Source organism: Silene latifolia, chromosome 6, assembly GCF_048544455.1.
Source record: "Silene latifolia isolate original U9 population chromosome 6, ASM4854445v1, whole genome shotgun sequence".
Taxonomy (NCBI): Eukaryota; Viridiplantae; Streptophyta; class Magnoliopsida; order Caryophyllales; family Caryophyllaceae; genus Silene; species Silene latifolia.
The window spans coordinates 89474453-89485763 of NC_133531.1; the positions used below are offsets into that span (position 1 = coordinate 89474453).

The 11311-nt window shown below is 37.2% G+C and overlaps 1 non-coding gene across 1 annotated transcript; it reads right to left on the reverse strand.

The window, feature by feature from the left end:
• Positions 1-10406: 10406 nt before the first annotated feature.
• LOC141588987 (small nucleolar RNA R71) lies at positions 10407-10512 on the reverse strand. Its single transcript, XR_012519949.1, has one exon. It is a non-coding gene; the product is annotated as a small nucleolar RNA R71 (small nucleolar RNA).
• Between the last annotated feature and the right edge of the window lie 799 nt (positions 10513-11311).

Here is an 11311-nt window from a genome sequence, read left to right on the forward strand (position 1 = left end):
CCAATATTTGGGTCGAGTATTGACGAAACAAAGGTCAAAGCAGACCACTCGGTCGAGTTTAGGAGGCCACTCGGCCGAGTAGGCGACCACTCGGTGGAGTGCATGGTGCACTCGGTCGAGTGTCACCTGGGCAGAAGGTTTTCATTCTTTCGAATTTCTATATTTCATCACGCAAATGCTAATAAACTTTGATGGTGACTAATACACCATCAATTAACCAAATTGAACAAACTCTTGGCCCTATGGCCATCATTATTAAACAATTAAGATAAAATGTTCGAGATACACTACCGACACAAGCATACTATTTAATGGACAAGGTCTAGCCATTCATTATTGTCAAGGAATAATAACAACATCATTACTCAATTAATCACTACAACAAGGTCACGATGTACACCGTAGGCGTTCCACCTGATGATTCGGAGGCAACTTTACAAACAACATCTATACTACCACTAATGTGACTCTTAATTTCACACATTAGTCCCCTAATTGAACCCATTTTGCATACTAATATAGCATTTCATGACCATTTTATCCGTCAATTCCTTCCTATTTTGCTTTCCTATTGCATTGTATATGTCTTGTAGGAAAGAAGATAATGAGGCGGAATTCCCGTCTCTCGCACATATTCGGAAGCTTGTTGACGATCTTGGATGGACTAGTATGAAGAGGAGGCAAGAATGATGACCAAGGATGTAGGAATAAAGAGTATATAGAAAGATCATAGGCTTAAAAGCAAGGATGACGAGAAGGAAGCCATTATAAGAAGAAATTGCTCGGAACCAAACCAAAAATTGCTTTTTTGGCTCTTAAAGTATTCTAGGTAAAAAGGCGTTGAAAAATCAAGTGGTCTAGGCTTTTGAATCACTCCAATAGGAGTCCGGATAAGGAAATGACGTCCGTTTTACGATCCGAGCTCAAATAGACAAGCTGTCCCAGGATCCGCGCGTCCCGAAACTCAATCCGCCCGTCCCGATCTGCTTTGCCATTTCAGAAGGTAGTGTCTGAGGATCCGCGCATCCCGAGCTCAGGATGAGCATCCCAGACCTAGGATCCGCGCATTTCCCTCAGGACTTGCAAAGCTCTACTCAACACTTAGCATTGTTATTTACTAATCTACCCTTGCTTAACCTAATGATGTACCACTATATATACTCCATTTGTAATAATCAATGGAAGCAAGTTCCCTTAGATTAGATTAAGCTTCTTTAGATTAGATTAAACCTTCATTAGGAGTAGATTAGAATAGATTAATCTCAATCATTCCACAAAAATTACATATTAATCTTTCCTTAATCATTGTTCAAGTTTATTAATTGAAGATTATTGGGTTTATTATTGGAGAATTGACAACTCTTCATCAATCAATCAAGTTTTCTTCTATTATTCTTTCCTTTCTATTTGTTCATCTTAAGTTTGGTATAATTCCTTTACTCTTTACTCTTTATTGCTTATTTCTTCACTCTTTTATCATGTTTATACTTGTTGTGATGATTGACACCATTGATGACATGTTTTCCATGATAATAAGTGAGTAGTTACTTAACTAGGATTAGTGGGGGATTAGGGGAGTTAATCATGGGATAGATTTATGCTTAATGAGTTCATATGAACGCTTGCTTATTGTTCTTCAACTTATGCACATATCATGTTTGATGAAATGTTAGACTATGAAACCTTGCATTTTTTACCCATCTCTTATCTATTCAACAAGGCTTGTAAGATATAACCAACTCAAGCCTTGTTAGACCTTGCATAGAGTTGAATAGGGATAACCCAAGTCGACTTGTAGGTGTTGTAAAGTCTTAATCGACTCGGATCCGAGACGTAAGTTTTCCTAGGATTTGGTTTATCATGTATGTAGTTTAATAGGAAGAATTAAGTCGACTTGTAGGTGTTGTAAAGTCACAAATGACTCGGCTCCAGGACCCAAATTTTCTTATGAATTATAAGACATGAACTAACTCAATTTCAACAATAATAAATTGCTTGCATCTATATAACTTATTTATGCTATCTTACCATGATTCCCCTATGATCCCATGACATCCTAGTATCCTTTATTATTTGTTTACATCTTTATTTGCATTATTGGTTGTTTTACTTCCATTGCTTTTATTAGTGTAGAATCATCAACCCATTTCAATTGTTACAACCCTTAGCACAACTACAAATAGATTGAACAATTTGAGTACCCCCGTCACATGGATCGACCCCGACTTGCTTGTTATGCTAGTAGTTAGGTATAAATGTGTTTGATGGCGGACAACGACCCGCTCCATCAATATGGTGCCGTTGGCGGGGACGGTGTTGTGTATTTGAATCGTTCTTTTGTCTAGTTTTAGTTGTGTTTCTTCTTGAGGAGCCTTGGTTCCTTGGGAATTTCGTTTCTTGTGCTTAAACCTTTAGGAACTTGTTCCTCAAGGTTCGTTCTTACCATTTTATTGTAGTTTCTGTTCTTGTAGTTGTTTCCTTGTCTTAGCTATGATGATGGCCCAAGGCTTGGTACATGGAGTATGTAGTGGATGTTTTGAGTATGACTACAATGGGTATGGGAAGTTTGAGGAGCAAGTCAACACAAACCTACCTTACAACTCATACAATGAAAGTCCTAACTACTACCCCAACTTTCCCCACCAAAATCACCACATCCAATATCCACAACAACCACCCTCCCAATACCCACTTTACAACCAATTCCAAATGCCACAATATGACCATTTTCACACCCACCCACAATAAGAAGATGAGCCCATTCAAAATGTGATTCTCCAAATTATGGGAGATCAACAAAACTTCTTCAAACAAATGATAGAGGAAAGCCAAAATAGGGACAATGTTCTTCAAGGCATTGTTACCCAAGGTGAGTAGTTGGAAATTCGAATTGCCCAAATAAAGGCAACCCAAGAAACCACTCCTCCCGAATTCTTGAGCATTGACCATGAATGTGAATTTGAGGTAATGACCTTTGGTGAAGAAGATGTGAAGTGGGAAGAGCCAATCTCTTTGAGCTCTTGTGAGTATGAAAGTGTGGTATTTGATGAAGAAGATATGAGGTTGAGTAAGCCAAGTACTCTTAGCCTTTGTGAGTATGAGGGTGTGTCATTTGATGTGGATGTTGAGGTGTTAGAGAAAGAGTTGATGAGGAGGAGTAAAGCCCCCATTTATGATTTATATGGAGATAGCGATGATGAAAAGCCTATGGAAGAAGCTTATGCGGAATATGTGTCTTGCAATGACTTATGGAATGTATAAGAGGAAAGGAGTTATGATATTGCCTCACTTGAGGAGCCCATCCTTGAGAAGTTTGAGGTATGCTTCCATGAAGAAGATGAATGCCTCTTTCATATTGACCATGAAGACCTTTTCGTACCCACCATGGAACCTACAATTGTTGGAGATGATATGGTAAACCTTCTCCAAAAGCTCAAATTATTATATAAAAGGTACTTGGTGGAGAAGCTCAAGAGCAAAGCTATGAATGAGCTTACTTGTGGAGACTTGGCACCCACAATCTCAATTCCTACGGTACCCCGTCATCAATACTATGAGAATCCTCCTATTCTTGAAGGATTGATAAATCCAAATGCTATCATCATCACCATATTTGAGGGAGACGGGAGAGAATGGAAGCCTCCCGATGACGAGAATTTTAAGCTTGCTAATTTGGAGAGCCAAAAAGGCTATGATGAAAAGGCCAAGGTGAAGGGGAGAAATTTCAATGAAAAGCCCCTTGTGGAGGATTGGCTCTATTCCATTTTGAAGTGGCCGTGGTTCTATCTTTGCTTATTTGAGGATTGTGCCCAAGCCTTTGACCGTTTATTGAGAGCATTGAGCAACATGGACAATATCAATAAACATGGCAACATGAAATGAGTTTGGTGGAGTCCTCCCTCAAACCACCATTTGTAAGATATCATATCCTTTAACTTTGCATTACACTTGCATTTAGTTATATACATATACATTTAGCTTGCATTTGTGAAATATTTCATATTACATTAGTTAGTTTATATAGTATAGTTTGCATTGTAATATATCTTACATGTTGCTTGTAGTTAGTTGCATTCATGCATAGCCACTAATGACCAAACTTATTCCTTTCTACACTAGAAATAGTGCTTAAATCGGTTTGGGGAGGTTTGATCATAGGTGACCTAAACATTTACTTAGAGCATGCATCATCTAGTGTAGTTTAGATTGCATTCATTTGTTATATATGTCATATAGAATTGCATTTAGTTAGAGCATGCATTCATTCATATGATATCATTGCACTTGTACTTCATTTCCATAAAACTTTAAAAAATCTAAAAACATGTATTTCTTTTTCATTCCTACTCCTACATGTACATTGAAGACAATGTCCAAAATAAAGTGGGAGATGGGAATTTATATTCAAAATACAAAAAAATTGAAAAATTTCGAAAAATCCCAAAAATATGTTCTTTAATTTCATGAAAACAAAATCCATAAAAATTTGAAAATTTCAAAAACCATGTTCTTTAATTTAGTAGTGTAGAATTGTATATACTTGTGTTTTTGTTCTCTTCTCATATAGATACAACACTACATTTGAGGCATTCGCAAAGGAATGTGAAGACCGCTTGGTATGATCGTTCTAATCCATATTTCTCTTCCATTTCTTTTCATTATTTATGAGGAGGATGGGCTTACATGTCAAGGAGGATGTGGTGTATTTTGTTGTTACAGTTTGTGTACCTATGTGTTGTTAGGAGTTGCATTTATTTTATATGGTATAATAGTTGATAGAAGCACATGCATTAGAGTTGTATATATGTTAGTTGCATCATGATATGTAGTTGCATGGTTAGAAAATTTTGTGAAAATGCCTATTTAGGAAGCTTGACAAGTGTATATAAGGCCCTTGTAGATAATTTTTCTCCTTGAAACTTTGTTTGCTAGAATACCCTCAAGACACCCTAGGATGTGTCATACTAGTATCTTTTGACCCATGGACTAAGGCCTAGTCAAGAGTACCTTGTGGAGTTATAACTCCTTGGCTACCGTTTATTCATTATGCCAAATAATCGGTGCAACAACGGTTAGATAAGGTGATATACCAATGTAATACAAAATACGAAGCCGTTATTACATCGACCGTTGTTATTTCGTGACCACGGTTGTTTAAAAGGCGGAACCGTTATGAAATGTAAATAACGGGTTCAGATAACCGTAATACAATATTAAGAACGGTTCAAAAACCGTTGTCTATAATATTGAACCGTGGTAGTATTAGTCTGAATGCTCTACGAAAACCTATGACAACGGTTTTACTGAAACACAACCGTTGTAAAATAGTAAATATGACAACGGTTTATGCTTATTAAACCGTTTTAAATGTCATGAATTCGCCAACGGTTTGTGATTTTTAAATCGTTATATTATGGATGAATATGTCAACGGGTTTCTATTTAAATGCGACCGTTTTCAATAGATTTATTGATAACAGTTTTATTTTTAACCGTTATCGAATTTATAAATATTTTTTTAAAAAAATTGTTTTAGCAGGTTCCAGCAGCTGCTGAAATGCTAAATTTTGCAGTAGCAGGTTCCGCTGAAATGCTACTGCAAAATACCATTTCAGCAGCTGCGCATTGCAAAATTTCAATCCTGCAACATCAGAAGATTACACAGATTGATCTATTCAACCCAGCATCAAAATATTATAAACAGGGTGTCCAAAACTAAATACACATGGCTCTATATACACACATTCATAATGAGCGAACTATTGACACTCCGGTAATGAAAGAAAATAAGTGGCCCACTTATTTCTCATGTCGGCGAGGTCTTCCTTCGAATAGGTTGGGTCTTTGTTGTTGATTGAAGGTGGGAACTACAAATCAAAATATACTTAAATCAAAATAGATAGAATAAGTGAAATCTTACACAAAATTAAACCCAAGTTACATTTGAAATAGTTATTAAAATACACTAACCGGTGAGGGTATGTCGATATACTTTCGGGTCATAATCTCCCACATGGACCGACAACAGAAAAAGACGCAGTCGTTGCTGCCTGGTTGTTATACAGGAGACTATTATGTAAATCACATACAAATAAGCTAAATTAGATCAACCTCTAGCATAAACATAAATTAAATGAGAGGAGTAATTATTAAGAATACACTTACTTTTATCGTGACAAAAGTTGGACTTGATGCTCCAATTATTTGAAACACACTAATTCATAAATATATACAAGAAATTATAATTAGCATTTGGCTCAGTAATACTGATGGGACATTAAAAGGATCATAGTCTTTAAAGGTCATACAATAACAATTGACATTATAATGTAAGGTTGTAAACTTACTCAGTCATCATCTTTACAAATCTCTCAGTGGGACTATGTCCGCAAGAGTCAATCCAGTACATTATGCCTTTTTGCACACTGATTGCTGTTAGCAGCCAATGCTTGCTATCAAAGATTGAAAATTGAACTGTTAGTTAATATACATTGCATGCATGTAAGCGTGTTAATAAATGATTAGAATCGTGATTCATTATAATAAACTACTATATATACCGATTCTCATTGTATGGGGCAAACCATAGGCTTTTGGGCGTCATCAACCATTCAACAATTCTCTCGTTGTACTCTCTGTATGTGTATCCAAAGGACTTATGAGAGAACAATTCAGGTGACACGAATCCGTAGTCATGAGAAACATAGTTCCACTCAGCCATGTGTGTACACAATTACCTATTACGTCAAATGGAACGAAGAATGTTATTTTCATTGATGATTTAAATAAACATCACAATTCGTAAAACCAAATGCCAAGTTTTAAATAAAAAATTTACTTCATCTAAATTCCAGTGTGCATAGCATCTAACTCGTCAAGGACGAGAAACTGACACAATGATTCCCCATCCATATAAATAGTGAAACCGAAACCCATAACATCCTCTTCGATGTCAATCATGAGTACTTCCCCGACAGCTAGCTTCCTTTCAGCCAACTGGTGCAAAGCTACGAACGCTGGAGTACTCAATTTTTCCTTATAATCATCGGTCTGATATTTAGCTTTAAGAGGAACACCAACGTTGTGTGCAGCAAGAGTAGATTTAACCCCGGTCTACAATTTAGAAAAAAAAAATATATACATTACACGAGACGTCATATATAATTTAAATAACCAAAAAAAAAGGAAAAACTCACAATCTATTTTTCAAATTTTCACTACCTTTTGAATTTTGGGTGGAGAGGCAGTCGAATCAGTGACTTTGGGTGTTGACGTAGTAGTCCTAATTTAAGCCATAATGGCTTCGTGTAACTCCTGAAAATGTAAAAAATCCAAATACTTACTATATGTTAGATAAGGTTACCCATATAAATTTAAAGGCGTTCATTATATAAAATGCGTTCGCTTTAGCATAACTACCCCGGAGATGTCAACAGTAATGAATTCTTCAGGCCATTGCAGAATAGAACCCACAGCATCTTGCAAAAGCCAATTTTCACTACATGGTACTATTAGAATACCATAATTCTCCTGATATAACTCGGTCACTTCCACTTCCCTCCATCCCTCACGGTGGGCAATGCCTTCAACCTCAACTCCCCTAGCAACAACAATTCTGCCCGATGCCACTGTAGAGGTTTGGTAGTAAAGAACACAAGGCTTCTTGCAAACGACCTTCACATTTTTAATTAATTAGTATATATACATGCACTACTTTAAATAATAAATTTAATTAATTAGTATATATACAGCAATTATAAACTAGTCGTAGTAGCTAATACCTCGTCAAAACCCGGAATTGAAGATGATAATAACGTGTCTTCGGCTTCCACCTCCACGCCCTTCTCCCCTGCCTTTATGGCTTCCTCTTCATCTCCCCCATCTTGATCCTTTGCCATGTCTTTCTCACTTTGCATGCCCGCTTTTTTCTTCTTCTCCCCTGCTTCCTTTATGACTTGCCGAACCATAACCAACTCTTTTTCTGATGGCTTATCCCCCGTTTCCAGTATTCTGAGTATCAACCTAGCCATTGTTTGTAGCTGTGTAGTAGAAATGAATATGATTAAAATTAGTATAATTTCAGAATATATATATATATATATATATATATATATATATATATATATATATATATATATATATATATATATATATATATATATATATATATATATATATATATATATATATATATATATATATATATATATATATATATATATATATATATATATATATATAAATTATGTTGCATAAAATACAGTATTTATATACCCTGATTCGTGCAATTTATATAGACTTTTTAGCCTCTTAATGCACGCATTTCTATGCCTTTTTGTATCGTTTTGTATTGCAAAATGCCCCGAATTGGTTACTTTGGTTTGTTTTGTCTTAATTACAGAAATGGACCCAAAAGTAGCGGAATCGTCCCTTATTCGTCCCATTTAGCATGCATTGTAAGGAGACGGAGATCTTAGAGCAAAGGTCGTACCTCGGAATGTGTGAAGGGTGGTCAAAAGAAGCTGTCATTACGAGTTGAAGGCTGATCTCAGTGAAAAATACTCGATCGAGATGTTCTGGAGATCGATCGAGTGTTTTGGCAGACTTTGGAGTTCGATCGAGTGGTTATTATACTCGATCGAAATGTGCTTTTATGGAGTTACTCGATCGAGAGCCTAAAGTGCTCGATCGAGAAGATTTGCTGGAGAAGACCTCGATCGAGTATTCTGAAAGTGCTCGATCGAGTAGCTTGCTGTGTTACATGGGTTTTAGTAATCCGTGATAGGTTTAATTATGTTAATTTTCGCTCCCTTATATAAGGGAGTCGTAATTAGGTCATAAAACATCTTTGATACTCTTAATAACTTCTTACTTTCTGCTTAATCTCTGAACTTTGCTCTTACTTTGGTGGATTGTTCTTTACGCCGGATTCTATTAGATTGTAATCATTCCTTTCTCCTTAATCTCAATACTCTATTTACTTTAATTTCTTGTTCTCTTATTATTACTCTTGCCTTTGTCTAATTTATGCTTGATTGTTATTCCTTAATCATGTTTTCCATTAGCATGCCTTTTGTTAATACTGTTAATTACATTAATAACATGAGTAGCTAATTTCTCTATGTTAGGATTAGGGGATCCATAGTAGAATTGTGATGATGTAGTGAATAGACTAGATGATTTACATGTGAGAATTTTTCACCATAGCAATATAACAGTAACACATATTTACTTGAGTGCATGCTTCTAAATAACATTAATTCGGTTAAATTCGCCCCTGGATCGAAAGATTGAGGAGAACAGACCTACTATGAACAGTAGACTACCTAATGAGGGAGAAAGTTAAGTTAGTACTCGTCTAGGGTGGATAGCGGACCGAAAGGACCTTTCCCTTGCCCTTTTCACTGTAGATTTTCTAGGCTATTTATGATTGAGTTGATAGGCTGCCATGGTGAACCGAAATCCTGACATACTCTCTTTTATTTGATCACTTTTATCACATTTTCTCGCTTTACTGCTCTTACTTTATTTCTCTTGCCCTTAAACCTTCATTAGTTTAGAAAATCAAATAAAAAACCCCCTATTTGTGACCTAGATAGACGGACTACAGATAGATATCTTGCCTCCCTGTGGAGATCGACCCTACTTATCACTAGCTTCCGTTATTATATTTAGGTATTTATTTTTGGTACAGAAACGACCGTATCAAATTTTGGCGCCGTTGCCGGGGAGGCAATAGCCTTGTGTGTCTGTTGTGTTTCGTTTATCTTTATTCGTCTCAGGGAATTTTTATTCCTTGAGACAATTCTCACTTATTTCTTTCAGTGTTGTGTATGCCCAGGTCCAACAGGTCAGAATTAGTTCCTGCTGATCCTTAGCCAGAGATATCCTTTCGGCATAGACTCAGACTGCAAAGAAAGATTCAAAAGGAAGACTTGAGTACTTTTGAACCCGAGCTATAACACTTTCTGTTTGCAGAAGATCCGTCTTGTGAAGAAGACAACTCTGTTTCTGCTATCAAGCCAGTAAAGATGCCTAACATTGCGAGTCACTCAGAGCCCACAACTGTTTCGATCCCTAAAGGTTTCAAACTTGCGATCGAGGATGGTAATACTTCCGACATTAGACCGTCCTACATCAATTTAGTCGAACAAAACCTGTTTCGGGGTGTGGCGGGTGAAGATCCGCGAAAACATATGGAGGTCTTTACTGACTATTGCTCTACCTTTCCCGCTACTAAGGGAGTGACCCAGGATAAAATAAAAGAAGTCTTGTTTCCTTTTTCACTGACCGACGGAGTCCGTGAGTGGCTCACTGATCTTGATCGTACCGCAGCCGGTATCACCAACTGGGAGACTTTAGCCCTTGCCTTTTATAAAAGGTATTTTCCTCCACAACGTACCAATTAGCTGAGAGGAAAAATTACTAGTTTCAAGCAGGCACCTGATGAGAATTTTTACGAAGCTTGGTGTCGTTTCAAGAAGTTGGTGCGGTCTCTTCCTCACCATGGTTTTGATCAGTGGTTTTTGTGCAACCAGTTCTACAATGGGTTGTATGATGACCACCGTGCTATACTTGACGCCTCATCTAATGGGCGATTTCAGAAGAACAATGACGATGATAAGGGATGAGGTATCATTAAGGAGATGGCTACCCATTGTGCTGAGTACGGGAACCTGAGAGATGGCATTCAGACAGTTCATTCAGTTGATAACGCAGTTGTGGCTCAGCTGGAAGCCATGAATGCCCGTTTTGATAAGTTAGAATTGCAAGCTGCTGGTGATCAACAGACGGTTCACTTGTTGACTAAACAAGAAGCCGTTACTTGTGAGAGATGTAGGAGTAATAACGGTCACAATGCCGTTGACTGTCTGACAGAGAAGGAGCAAGTCCTTGCCTTTTAGCAATATAGGCAAAGAGGAGGTTCCTATTTCAATAATCAAAGTGGACTCCATCCCAATTTGAGATGGACCAGTCAGAATGTGCTCAATCCTACTCCTCCGCAGCAGCAACAAGCCTATGTTCCTCCTCATAAGGCTAAACAAGGCTTTCAAAAGCCTCCATCCTTTCCACCGCCACATCAAGGAGCTTCTTCTTATGGAGTTAGTGAGTTAGCTGAGTTGAAGTCGATGATCCAATCATTGACTAAGAAGATGCAGATGAGTGACCAACAAAAAGAAGCATCAATTAAGTCACTCGAGACCCAAGTTGCCCAACTCGCCGCTAGCCAGTCCACGAGAAAGTCGGGTCATTTACCATCTCAATCTGAGAAGAATCCACATGAGACGATAAATTTGATTAACTTGTGAAGT